At 38.1% G+C, this 14,446-nt stretch overlaps 1 protein-coding gene across 3 annotated transcripts in view; it reads left to right on the forward strand.

Annotated features, from left to right (window-relative positions):
- Positions 1–14,446, forward strand: part of LOC122807100 (histamine H1 receptor-like) — a 903,201-nt gene that overhangs the window by 385,355 nt on the left and 503,400 nt on the right. Inside the window, exon 3 of one of the 3 annotated variants that reach the window (XM_044078050.1) lies at positions 5,713–5,790. The exons of the other annotated variants lie outside the window; for them this stretch is intronic. The gene's annotated coding sequence lies outside the window, so the exon portion shown is untranslated. The remainder of the gene's footprint in view (positions 1–5,712; positions 5,791–14,446) is intronic. 3 annotated transcript variants of the gene reach the window in all.

Genomic DNA, 14,446 nt, shown 5'->3' on the forward strand with positions numbered 1-14,446 from the left:
GCTCAAAGATGAACTAACCCCTCACCTAAACACAGTGTTCAAACTCAGCCTCTCCACAGGCTACATACCCATAGAGTGGCACACAGCAATGGTTATTCTGCTCCACAAAGGTGGAGCCACAACAGACCCCAGGAACTATCGCCCTATAAGCCTGACTAGCTTGGTCTGCAAGGCTATGGAGTGCATCATCATGCAACTCATTAACAGAGTCATTGGGAACCTCCAAACACTGGACCCTACCCAGTTCGGCCTTGTTAAGGGCAGATCATGCCTCCTAAATCTGGTGAACTTCTTTGAGACAGTTACCAAGGCTATAGACAAGGGAAAGGTGGTGCACACAGCCTACCTAGACCTCCCTAAGGCCTTCGACACCATTCCCCATTCTGGTATTATAGACAAGCTCACCAGCCTGAGCATAAACCCACACAAGATGGGTTGCCAGCTGGCTTGCGGACAGAACCCACATGGTGAGAATTGGGGGAGCTAGGTCCGACTTTAAACCGGTTACAAGTTTTGTTCCCCAGGGCTCAGTCCTAGGACCCCTCCTGTACGGCATATACTTCTCAGAGGTACAGGCAAGCAAAGGAGAACTATGGTTGACCAAGTTCACAGACAACTGCAAACTAAGGGCTATAATTGAGTCCCGGCTGACACAGACATCCTCCAAAAGGGTCTCACTGAGACGGATACCTGGTGTCAAAATCATGGCCTCAAGCTAAATGCCAAAAAGTGCATAGTCATCCCCTTTGGAAAAAACAAAGTACCCACAAACTACCACATAGGTGGTAGTCCCCTAAATACAGAAGACGTAATAAGGGATCTGGGGTCTCAAGTAGATAGTAATCTCACCTTTGATAATCACATTGCCAAAGTGGTTAGAAAATCCTTCTATGTGGCCCACCTAATCACAAAAGGGTTCGCATCCAGATCAAAAGAGGTCATTGTGCCCCTCTACTCATCACTCATTAGACCCATCATAGAGTACAACACCCCATTTGGGATGTACCTTACAAGACACCTGCAACAGCTGGAAAGACCACAGAAGTACCTCACCAAGAGGATCACTGGCCTCAAACAGATGCCCAATGCAGCTCGTCTGAAGAAACTCCAGCTGTACTCGGTTGCATGCCACCTAAGAGGTGATCTCTGCCCAACATACAAGGCCATGTCCAACCCAGAATTGATGGACATGCTGCACCTAAAGAAAACCTTATCCCCTCGAGCCAGATGCTCTAGGGATCTAAACCTCACCACAACAATAAATAGGACGTGCTGGAGGTATAGATTCCTGTCCCAGAGACTTCCCATGCTTTAGAACAAGATTCCAATCTACATTAGGCAGAGCTCCTCGCTAACACTCTTCAAAAGAAACCTTGACGAGTGGATAGGAAACAGAAAGTTTACCCCGGGGATCACTTCAGTGGCTCTGCTGAACAGAGGCACAGGGAACTAATCTAAGGGGGCGGCAAAAGCCAACACATTCTGGCTAGGCTTATAAATGCCTTCGGGCAGATAGCCTAGTAACTACCTATGAACCTATGAATAACTTCTGTACTTTCTCAGGAAATATTTGCAAATTAGGAAGCATGGAAAACTTCACCAGCTGTTTATGCACCCCATCATTCCAGATTAAAAAAAAAGCTTTTATTGTTGCCCTAAACTATTGGAAAACTATACATTTGTGAAATGCTGCATACCATATTTGTATACGGCATTCCTCTGCAAGTCCTCAGTGTATCATAGCTACAGTGTAAGCTGGATATTCATAGGTGAGTACTATGCTAACTACCCTTATGGACCATTTTAAGCCTAGCCATTTACCCCATGTCAGAATCAAACCCTGCACCTTGTGCTTCTAAGGTAAGCATCTTAACCATTACACCAACCTCCCACTCCCAGTACAATGCAATACAATACAAATAATATGATTTGTATTTGTTTCACTTTAAAGCAGTAAAAACACATATTGTATGGTTAGTTGAAAGTGCCACTGTATGTAGTGGATGCCATAAATGGATTGTCTGTCCACCTTCAGCATTTAAGCTCTGCAATGTATAAAGTGGAGCTACTTTTTGTTTTGTCAAGGATTCTGCACCAGTGCCTATAACACACGGTTTTATACTTTGTCCCATTTGTGGATAAGTTGTCTTATGCAGAATGTGCACAGTCCATTCTTTTAGCTATGTCACTGGTCTTTTTCTTTCTCCATCATGTCAGTACCATGATGGAACATCTACTACATTAATGTTTATGTGTAAGACTGTGCGTATGGTATCAGTAAATAGTTAAAGTGTCCACATAAAATATATAAGCTGAAGATAGATGGCAGTAGAATTGAACATGAAAGAGGGGTACAGAATAAATAAAAAATTGTTTCAGAAATGTGGGCAAATATAGAAATGCTCTAAATGATTACTCCTGTTGCTATTTTGATCAAAACTAAAGCTTTCATTTGCAAGTGTGAATAGATTCCTTAACACGATGTTTGTTTTATGTATATGTCCATTAGTTTTATAATCAAACTTTTTCTTCCTAAAGCATGAGATGCTGCATTTCTTTGCAATGTATAAGAGTATGTTGTAAGAACACCATATATGAAGTTTGTACATCTCCAATAGTGCTGTTGTCTCCATAGTGGAGGGGCTACCCTGCTAGCAGTCATGCACGCAAGGTGTCCTACACATATATTTGGTTATCTTTTTTTGGAGTGTGACCCAGAAATAAAGGGCACAACAGCAAACCGCTTGATATTCCATTAGTCACGTGAACGACATCTGAAAGTGTTCTCTCCTGTTGGCTTGTCTGCATTTAATTACATTTCCATAAAATATAAGCTTTCAGTCCCTTAAATTATACAGCGCATACCTTTTAACTGTCTTGAACTGAATTATCCAGTGTGAATATATACATATATATGGTAGCTTCAAATGTTTTTGATACATCCTTATAAGCTGTATGAATTAGCAGGTTCTCTAACAACTATTACTTGTTTAATAAATACTCCCAGATTTAGAAAGCAGACTCTTACCTGCTTGAAACATATTGATTTGGACGTAGAAGATATTTCATTCCCCATTTTTACAGATTCAAGTCAGTATCCTCGCTTATCCTTTACAAAGATAGATTCAGCAGGCTTCCTACAAGGTCTGCAGCAGAATGGCATTATTCCTCATAATCTGTGTAATGATCAGTACTTGAACCATGTTTTCTGACAGCACCGACACTATTGTCCTAGGAGCAGGAAAGCCTCAGCATTCTCTTCATTTTTATTTAGAATTCAAGTATTCCGGAGATCCCCACCCACATCATTCGGCTGGTTTCTAGCTGTCTCAGATGTACAGGTTCTGTGTAGAAAAGGCTGAATAAGGGTATCAAACATGCAGTTTTTGTATTTAACGTCCCCAAGAGAAGAGATATAGCTCATCACCCAAAAAGCTGGTAGCCTAAGAGGAACTAGATCAGTTTATGGTCAGCATTGAATGTCCTGTCTATCAAACCACATACTGAGTCAGTCAAATCCTACAATTTCTACTGAAACAATGAAACTCTGAGTCCATGGAGTCATTTTATGTAGCATTATGAATGGTTTCATTCCTGGCAATTACAGTTGAATTATACAGTTTTTCCAAGTGCATCTCATATAAGGTGGAAAGGCCAACTTTTCTTATCGCTGCATGAGATATGACCATTTCATATTTCTCAGTATAATCCCACAGTGTTTTTAATCTAGTTGCCAGATTTTATATAGTAGCCAAGGCAAGCAGATGTCATTTGCTTGTTTTCCTCAAAGTGCGCTGGGGTTGTATTCTAAACATTAGAATCTCACTGATCACTGGGACGTTATTGATGCTTGCCGGGTACCTATGTAAACCTTTAGACTCTGTAATTTTGCCTGGAACTTTTAATTGTATGAGCAGAATCTAGTATAAATGGTATATGCTGTCTCCAAAATGATGCTCCTCAGTGTTCAAACATTTCAACATTAATGTTACAGATCTTGTGTTTATCCAGTATGAGTCAGAGTTGTTACAGTAGTAGACTGGTGGAGATCTTACATGTTAAATTCACATTAGCAGAAAAAGACTGAGATGTGGAGGTAACTATAGATTCACTGGATTCAAAGCAACAGAGACAGATACATTTAGGACCTGTACGTATTTGCATCATTCACACACACACACACACACACACACACACACACACACACACACACACACACACACACACACACACACATGCACACACTCGAGCATACACACTACTGTTTATAACAAATGATAAAGCATTCTCTCTGAGTATTATGCAGTCATTTAACTGCTTGATTCATCCCACACCTTAAAAATACAAAGATTAAATTCTAGAAAAGTATGCATTTAAGGATAGCTAATATTGCTTCTTACAGGCTCGAGATGGAAAGAGGTTGCTAAAATGAAATATGGGCATTCTGTAAAACCTGAATTCCTCTTCAAGGCAAGTGTAGGCAAGTGTAAACAATGAGATTGTGACAGCAACATAAAATGATAATTTATTAATATTTACTAACTTAATCACTTGCTTAAGAACAAGCATTTTGTATAGGGATGTTTGACACCAATGTTTATACATAAAACATTATTTTTTTTTTTATATGCTGATTAGTCCTGCCTGGGTTTAAAATTAATACATAGAACAAGAAAAGGTAACAACAAACATTTTTCTATCCACATGTATATTAAAAACATAATATCACTTCAGGCATTTTGGAAAGCACTATATTCTGAATGTTATTTCTTTGACATACATAGTGACTATGTTGTCTGAAACAACCATGAATTTGTTTATAGGAAGTATGTATTGGTTACTATAGCAATAACCCATACAAGGGTGAAGCCCGAGTGGCCAAACAAAGCCAACCGTGGGTAAATCCAGCATTACCCACACCCAGGCGTGGGTTATTGCTATTATACAATGACATTATTTAAGAAAAAAATAATTACTTTTCTTAAATAATGGCATTGTATGATGCCTCCTTGCTGCCCTTCCGCGACTGTCTGGTATTCTGCGGCAGTTCTGATGTACTACGCATGCATATGCCTACGCAGTACATCAGAGCTGTGGGCAAAAGCAACGGAAAAAGCAAGATCTCCGTTGCTTTTTACAAACTGTTTCGCTATGTTAAACCCAGCAAGACAGCTTTAAAAAAAAGCAATGGAGAATCTCCGTTACTTATTTTAAAGCTGTCTCGCTATGTTAAACCCATTTAACATAGCGAGAGAGTTTTGAAAAAAGCAATGGAGAAAGCAAGATTGCCGTTGCTTTTTGCAAACTGTCTCGCTATGTTAAAGGAGTTTAACATAGTAAGACATCTTTAAAAAAAGCAACAGAGAATCTGTGTTGCTTTTTTTAAAGCTGTCTTGCTATGTTAAACTCCTTTAACATAGCGAGACAGTGTTGCTGTAAAAAAAAAGAGTTATAGTAATGGAAAAAGTCTGGGCGACTGGACCTTTTTCCATTACTATAACTCAGATTTACAACGTGCACGCTGACCAATCAGCATGCACGTTTTCGAATATTAATGGGGGGTCGTTGTATAATGTACATTACCCTATCTGAATACACCCTGTTGCTAAACTATATCTGTATGCTGAGGTAATTAAGGCTGTCTCTTGTTCATCATCTATAAATATGGCGAATGCTCTTATGTTTTACATTTTCTTTTATGCTATTTTACAGGGACCTCTGCACTTGCTCGTTACTACTGCTGCAAGACTGTATCCGGCCCTCGAATGCAGTGTGGATCTTAGGTTTCAGGTAATTTACCACATGTGGTCTTACTGCTTAGACTGGTTTATTATTATTATTCTCCTACTCTCTTACAGCTAGTTACTACATGAGGTCATGATGTATGCTGCTTTCATCATTATGTCTCTGTGATATTCAGAGATGCTTTTTAGAGGTCTCTGCAATACATATTTTTCATGTTTGTTGACAATTGACTCTGGTCCTCTGTTTAACTAAGCTGCTTCTAAGCAGTTATAGCTTTCCTTTGATTAGGCAGATGACTGTTTTAGTATGAGGCATTGAGACAGTGTCATTTTTATGCCAATTTTAGGACATGCATTCATGCCTGTCTGTTTTACAAGCAAAATTCATGGCTATTAGTAATTATTCTGCTTTAACATTTTCCACAGTTGTGACACAGTCTTCCAGTAACTTTCCAATAGTGTCCTGCATTAGTTATCTTTATGGTGTCCATTTAGTAGTAACAAAATCCTGAGCTGCAAGTCTAAATCTTCAAGATAATACTCTGTTCATTCGGCATTGACCTTAGCTGTACTCCCCTAAAAATCATACTGTTTTATCTATGTTAATTCTTATAAAGTAGATGTATTTATTAAGTACATATATAGTTTTTTTATGTTATTGACATTATATTTGTAAGTTTCCCTGCATACACTAAATTGTACCGTACTTTCTTATCATGTTTTCCTAAAGCTGTCAGTTTTTTTAATACTGCTGTGCTCCCTGAGCTCAGGACATGGCTGAAAAGGGTCAACAGATCAGCTCACCTACCCAGTTCTAAAACTGAAATAAATAAATAAATAATAACTTTAAAAGATTATGAATTTTTGTTTCAGTGTCTGATTATGCATATCTCTTCACCATAGTGTACATATTCAAAATTAAAGCCATTGTCAGAGTTTAGAGCTTTCTGCTGCTTCTACATGAGTGTGTGAAAAAGAGATCACCAGGTTTGATGCTTACTGTTGTATTTAAACCTGGAAAACAATCAGCTTTTAAGAGTGTATTGTTTTCCAGGTTTAAATACAGCAGTCCACCCTGTGGTCGCGTGGGTTTCCTCCCACATCCCAAAGACATGCTGTAGGTGGATTGGATACTCTAAATTGGCCCTAGGCATGACTGCGTGCATGTGTGTACCTCTGTGGAAGGTTGGGCACCGGGCTGGCAACTCGACACTGTAAAACTCCACTGGCAACTCAACACTGTAAAACTCCACTGCCAATCATGAGTGGACAGGCAATCTGCTGTGGCGACCCCTAACCGGGAAAAGCCAAAAGAAGAAGAGTAAGCATCAAACCTATTTTAAAAAGAGACAGTTAACTTTGAAATAACATCTTGTGTGGATGGGTCTTAGTTAAATGTTTTAATTACTTGTTTTCAGTAACATTTTACCTGCATATGTGTCTTTAAACTGAAGTGCTCAATACAACTGTGTCATGTTAGTTTTATGGCTTGGATTTATTACTTAAATGAAGGCATTTGATCTCTTGTTTACACACTGATGAAGGGTTGATCCTGAAAACTTTGTGATTTTTTCCTGTTTGGAATAAACGCTGCATTTTACCTCAACATTTCCAGGCTTTGGATTTTTTAGTACTCTTTTTGTATTTTGCATGTTGCCTGGTTTACTTACATGCTGTCCTTGTTTCTTTGGCTTCTACATGAGCCCAGTAGTTTGCTACCCTGTTTGATATATTCGGAACAATGCTTTGAATGTGTTTAGCTTTATCTTCTAATCACCTCATTATTTAATAGCAAAAAATAGGTTTTGGCAGAAAAAGAGAACTGCTACTTATGCACACAATAAACATTTTAAAACTTAAATTACACTGGTAACTTACTGCATATTTGCAAAGTTCTTATAATATTAGTGCTGCAACATATGTAAAATAATTTGTTTAATAAATAACTGCCAGCATGAAACAATGAAGCCTGAGATCAAGGGAAGAAAGATGAAATAACAATTACAGCCATGACAGAGGAGTTAGTCAGTGTAATGTCAGAGTATGTACCCATTAAAATGTTGGATGTAGGAGAGAGTAAAAAATCAGAGGGGGTAGGTGGTGTAATGTTACAGGAGTTAGTCTGTATAATGAGAAAAGGGGCGATTAGTGTAACATAAGGGAAATGTCCACTATAATATGAGAAGAGGTTGCTACTATAAAATGAGAAGAAATATCTCCATTTCACTATTTAGAGTGCACATTTACAAATGTTAAGGTACAGAACATGGTCTTCATAGCCCCAGGATTTGCATTTGCATAGTGGTTAGTTACAAAAGTCACTGCTACACCTAAATGCTAATTCAGTAGTCAAAAGTTATTCATGTTGAATCAGTAAATGTGAAAATATTTAAAAAAATACAACTCACTCTTGTATCAAATGCATAAATTAGGTGATGTTAATCCTTAAGTATGTGCAAATTACAACATGAAAATGTAAGTTCTCATTTAATTACAAAAATTTTAGGGTATTATGAACAACTGAGACTATGTTAAAGCATGTTTGAAAATTTAAAGTAAGTGGTGCACAGCATAGCTTTTACTAACTTTTGAAAAAAATAGAAAAGGGTTTTATATGTTTTTATTTAAAAGTATTCTTATGTAGACTTCCTACTGGTTTCTTTAAAGAGAGGAAAGTGAAAGACAGGAACAATTGAAAAAGGGGTGACATAACAAAGAGAGAAACACAGAAGGAACACATCAAGTCAGTTATGCTGGAAGAGACGAAGAGGAGGGGTACTGTGATTCTGGAGGGAATAGTCCTCTGTTTTTATTTTTTTTTTTCTGTGTAGGGGGGTTGGGTAGGCAGTAGGTTAGAGAGTGTAGGAGAGAGTATAAGGGAAGGAGGGGTGTGAAGAGAAGTTGAGCTCAGAAGAACCCCCATCCATAAGGCACAAACATTTCCACTGCCTGATGCTGTTGTAGTCAAGTACCCTGATGTTGAGGAGGTTGGGGTTTGTGCTGGCACTGTGGTAGTGACAATTTGGGCAGTGAGTCTTGAACCTGCCAAAGAGTATCCTGGACTAGCTGAAGCTGTTTATTCACAACCTGCTCCACCACATCCTTCCTTAACCAAGTCTCAAAGCCCACATTCTGTGAGGTATGTCAGGCTAACATGTGCTGGGTTGCGTACAGGACCAGAGTCACCACCTTGAATCTGTAAGGACATCCCTCACTGTCAGAAGGTGAATTTTCCCTGACCTAGAAAGAATATGGTTGAACTGCTCCTAAAGATTCTGGACCTGTAGAAAAATGAACATAGATGGGGAGAGGCACTAAAGAAGGACAAAAGAATGCTTAAATAAAATAAGAAAAACATAGAGGGAGGGTAGACAGACAAACAAGCAATGGAGACAATATATTGAGTCATAATGTAATACATCAGAGCAGTCTCTATTTTTATTGAAACTTTATTCAAATGAAACAACATTTTGGGAAGTTTTATTGCTATAAGGTGTTGGTGATTTTTACATTTGCAGTCTACTGATACGATTGACATATGCTGGCTCAACAAAAGAAATGATAATAAATTTGAAATTTCTGGCTGATATGAATCATGCTGCAATACTGTACTAAATGAAAGCACTTTACTGTTATTATCTCTGTGTATGAATTAGTTCTGCATTTATACTTAAATAAGTAAAAAATAGAAAACAAATGTATTTATTACTTGGAATTTGTAAATGGAAATATGTTTTTGTTTGTTCATTTTTGCAAAATTACAAGCACCCTCAGTCAGCCATTTTAATCTTCCTGTTCTCCTGTGCTCTATTTTAAGAAATCTCATCTTCCTCTGCATGTAAAACACATCGAGAATAGTTGTTTAACTAACTTAGATGTGTATTTTACAATGTTTCTGATAACATTACTTGTAATATTCAGCAAGGCACCAACGTTATTCTGGCACTTGTTTAATATGTGTACTTTTTTAACATTTCTATTGAGTATTGCTTTATGATTTCAATAATCAGGAAAACAAAAAACAGATTTTCATAAATTCATTGTACCTAATCCATCTGTGCTAATAAGTATTTCTTCTTTAATGCAAATTAAAATTATTTGCATGACTTCCTTTCAACTGTTAACATTTTTGTGACTCTGTACAGCTTGTCTCTTTGTGGCATGGATATTTTCTGCAACTTACAATTCCATTTTAGTTTTTGCTTTTCACTATGCCTCTGCAGGCAGTTTTAAGTAATATACTGTGAATTTTCTCTAAACAACACACTTGTACCTTCCATTCAGAGGCAAGTGGTACACAAGCTGAACACACACACAAATGTAACAATTGAAGGAAGTTATGACATCCTTCTAACTGAACTTGTATGAAACAAAACATATTTACTGTTATGGACGGATGCACTAAAAATATTTCATGGCAGTGTGTGATTTGATAATATTCTGCCTAAATGTAAGCATAAACAGGGACTAAGAAATGTATACAGAAGGAACCAAGCAGTGCATTTCTCACTAACCTCTGTGCTGTTCATTCACTTGCTACATAAACCCACACCCACACCTTCACTCTGACTAAGGTATGGTGGCTAAGTACAACCATCTTGAAAGAACAGTTAATATTTTACCTTTTCTTTCTAAAAATGCTGACTGTAGTACAACTATTTACTAAGCTAATATTTACAGTGTATGAAATTATATGGCAATGCACTTGCACATAAACATGCCATATTTTTATGCAGATACATTTCAGGCTTATGCCTCTGTATGTTATCATACCTGTGGTGGCACTGAAGACCAGAGCAGGTGATTCCTGCTAGGAATGACAGGTGTTTACTCTTGCAGAAGTCAGTTTTTTTCCAGTCTGACCAACATATACAGGTATGACTTCCTAAGAAGGTAAACCATAATTTTTGTCTCCTTATCAGACCTGCTTGGAGCTCGGTTTGTGCCTTCAGGGATGCTGCCATCTTTCAAAGTGCCAGTACCAGAATAAAGAATTTAAATGTAAGAGTGTAGTTCAAAAATTTGGAATCACACCCTCTGGGGTGTGACATCTCCGTAACCAAGCCTTGCTACCATGTTGGGGCATTAGACATGGAGTTGTTATTGCTGAAAAGTTTGGTTTACCAAACTGCTTTGTCACATATTTTTTTTAAAGAATACCTTCGCATTTCCTTTCCATGGTGAATAAAATTCAGTTATGAAATCATTACTTTTTAAAATACTTCTATCTTTTTCTGCTTCTGATGTAAAATGCTGTTATATTTATTTGAACAATAAACCCGAAGGTCATGCGTTAATAATTTATTTCAGATTGCCTTTTTCAGTATTGTATCATTAAAAATAAAGTATAAATATTCCCATGTATGTCATTATCAGGTCATACTAACTATTGAGTAATTTGAGGTGATGGTGTGTCACAGTATGCAAGACTGGCATGGATTATGCATCATGACTATGCAGAATTGACTGTATCTCATTCCATTTTTCCTTTTCTACTCATAAGGATGTTTAAGATTTATGAGGGTTGTTCATGCATACTTGAGGACAGTTTGGCTCACAGCCATTGTACAAAGCTCATTCACAGCTACCTAAGGCCAAGTTACATGGATTTATTGATTTACACACTTGCATATTGCTGCAATTCATAGAGATAAGAGTGACTAAGCCTAATTTACATACAACATTTGTAAAAGTCCCTCAATTTATGTAAACAACTTTAAGACCACCTTACGAACTTGCAGTCATTAGAGACAGGAAGCAAATGGTTTAGGAAACTGCAAAATTAATCAAGTAGCAAACCAATAGTAACAATGTTAGAAATTATTGAGAAGCAGTTCATATTGATTTTAGATAAGTGTTTACTAGCATGATTGTGTCTTTCACTGATCTGTCAGATGAAAATGATGCGTGTAAATGCTAATGATATGAAGGTTATTTATAAATGGGAATTTATGGCAGCAGCACTAGAAATATGTGGGGAAGTGTCATAATGGCAATGTTTAATATATTTTCAGAATTCTTTTGTTGTTGCTGTTGTTGTTTTTGCATTTTTTGTTTATGCTATATAAGATATTGAAGTTTTAAGTACTACATTTTACCACTGTATTTTTGTGTCAGTATACACACTGCTTTACTAGGGTATTTCTCACTGTCACTTCTAAATGAAAAATGGCAGTATAAATACCTGAAGGTGATAGGGGAAGGATACAAGGGAGTTAGCAACGTCATAAGATAACAATGTAATGTCAAGTGCTTGCAGTACTACAAAGAATGTGTTGACAATGCTGTGCAGTTTACTACACATAACTTTAACTTGCTGATGTACAGGTTACTACAACATAATTTGATGAACTGGGATTTGCAGTATGTGTATATAAATATGTATGCTGTGCCACAGTACACTCAGATCTTTGATTTATTTGTGATGGAATGCAGGCATGCTTTCATTCCTGTGCTCTTCAGATGAGAAGATCAAAAGTTTCAGTATGACTTTGGCATGTTGTTTTAGATGAATGATGTGTCAGCAGGGATCTAGACAGGAAGAAGACAGTTTTTCACTGCCAGGAGAACCACACCCTAATGGTTGCACTTAGGACATATGGCAAACCCCATTTTAGAAAAGGAGGGTCCAAACAAGCTGATAGGATGAAGCCTGGAATCAAGTAATTATGGATATAAATTCTGTTGGTAGAAAGAACCACATATTAACATATGGCAAGAAGAGGGCCAATGATAAGGCAGTACTTGTAAGAGCAAAGGCAGGGCATTATGTAATTTCCTGTAGCACTCCTTGGGGGAGCTCCCACACTTATTCCTTTAACACCTGATGTGGAGTACCTCTTCTCCATTTGTTGGAATGATGATGACATTGGCATACTCAGAGGTGTTGTGGACACTGCTTATTACCCACATCTTCAGCCTCAACAGACATTTGCTCAGGAAGATTGATTTGACAACAATAACATATTTTATAGAGAACTGAGTGCTGAAATTTAATGATTGCATGCAACACATGACAACTGCTATTAACAGGCAAACCCTCCAGTTATGCACATAATGGCATGGAACAGTATGTACATGGTAAGTGTCCTCCACACCTCATTACACAGCATACAGTAGTATACACCAGTATCTAAGTAGTAACGTATTCAATTTATTCTTTACAAGGTGGACAGTAGAAGTAAACAGTTCCACTATACCAATAAATTTAGAGGATATTAGTAGGAGAATGGACAATGAGGATGATGACATAGTTATATTTAGTGGCAGAATGAAGAAAGTAGCCAACAGTCGTCAAGTTTAATGTCAGGATATTGCACTCCACAGCATGTTAGTAACATTGCAGGAAGTGAAACTGGCTCATATGGCCAAGTACATGGTGACATAACACTACAGGTTGCACAGGGAGAAAACCCATGCACTTCTGCACAAGTATTTGCAAACTCACAGGAACATCTTCTCAATCATGGCAAAAATTCAGAGGTAACAGTGTCCACACTGAGACCTTTACACAAGGGTGCCAAATGTAGATATTTCTCACAGCCACACCCCTAGAAACACATAATACATTGGCTGCTCAGCAGTAAATGTGCTGCAATGTTGTTAAGGCTCAGTGCCCTGCCACAGGGTGTTAGGTAGAAATGGTGAGTGTCTTGCAGGGTGTTAGTGCTACTTTTTAGCAGTATATATAAATGTTAGAGATTAGGGATAATGCCATGATCACATTGATCTTTAGTATGGTGACACAGCAAGCATCCTTGTCCACCTCCATCTGTACACTATTGAGGACTTACCAGACTCAAATAGGACTGAGTTTTGGAAATGGAAGAAGACAGTGTATTGTCTGGAAATGTGGGGAATATATCACATTGCATTAAAAGTGCTTCTCAAGAAGCTAGTAGAAATAGTAGGGGGGAACAAACGCAACAGAATTCTTGTAAACCATGACAGCATTTATTTACACATTATAGAATCTCTCATTCAAGGTCTCAGTCTTGTATCACTGTCAGATCAGTGTCTATAGGATCACCTACATCAAGAAGGTCATGATATCACAGCAAGTCACCATCCAGCTGACATGAGAGCCCGTCTTCAAGATCATGTGTACCTTCACCTACTCTCTCTTTAGAAGACGTCATGTATGACAACTTTGACCTTGACCTGTGGTGATTCAGGCAAGACATTTCAGAGGTACTTAAAATTTGATTTCTATACAGTGATATCAATCCCCGGGATTCAAGAAGCTCGGCGCAAGGACGGTTTTAGCCATCTGCCGAGCATCCTCACTACAGATGGCGCAGCAGCGCCATTTGAATATGTATGAGGCAGCACCGCCGCACCCTCAACATGCACAGGAAACGTGTGCGACTGCAAGGGGTGTGTACAAGTGCTCTACGGAGGCATAAACATGCCCCGACATTTGCAAAATCTACTATGCTTACTAGTAGAGCCCGCCCTAATAGTAAGTCAGTAAGTCAGTGTCCGTGGATTCCGAAATGTATGCTAAGCATACAAGAGTGTCTACGAACAGTGAAATAAAATCGAAGTAGAAAACACACAAGCACATAGTGGAATGTTGAGCCCTGTCACTAGAACTTTCACAATTAGATTCCTTGTGTCCCTATGATACATTTGAATTGCTGCAATATCAAAGGCGTAAGCAAAGTGCAGCATGTCTGCACGTTGCTTCCCTCTGCCGAGTG

The sequence above is a fragment of the Protopterus annectens genome, chromosome 7.part0 (assembly GCF_019279795.1).
Source record: "Protopterus annectens isolate FY-2018-M chromosome 7.part0, PAN1.0, whole genome shotgun sequence".
Taxonomy (NCBI): domain Eukaryota; kingdom Metazoa; phylum Chordata; order Ceratodontiformes; family Protopteridae; genus Protopterus; species Protopterus annectens.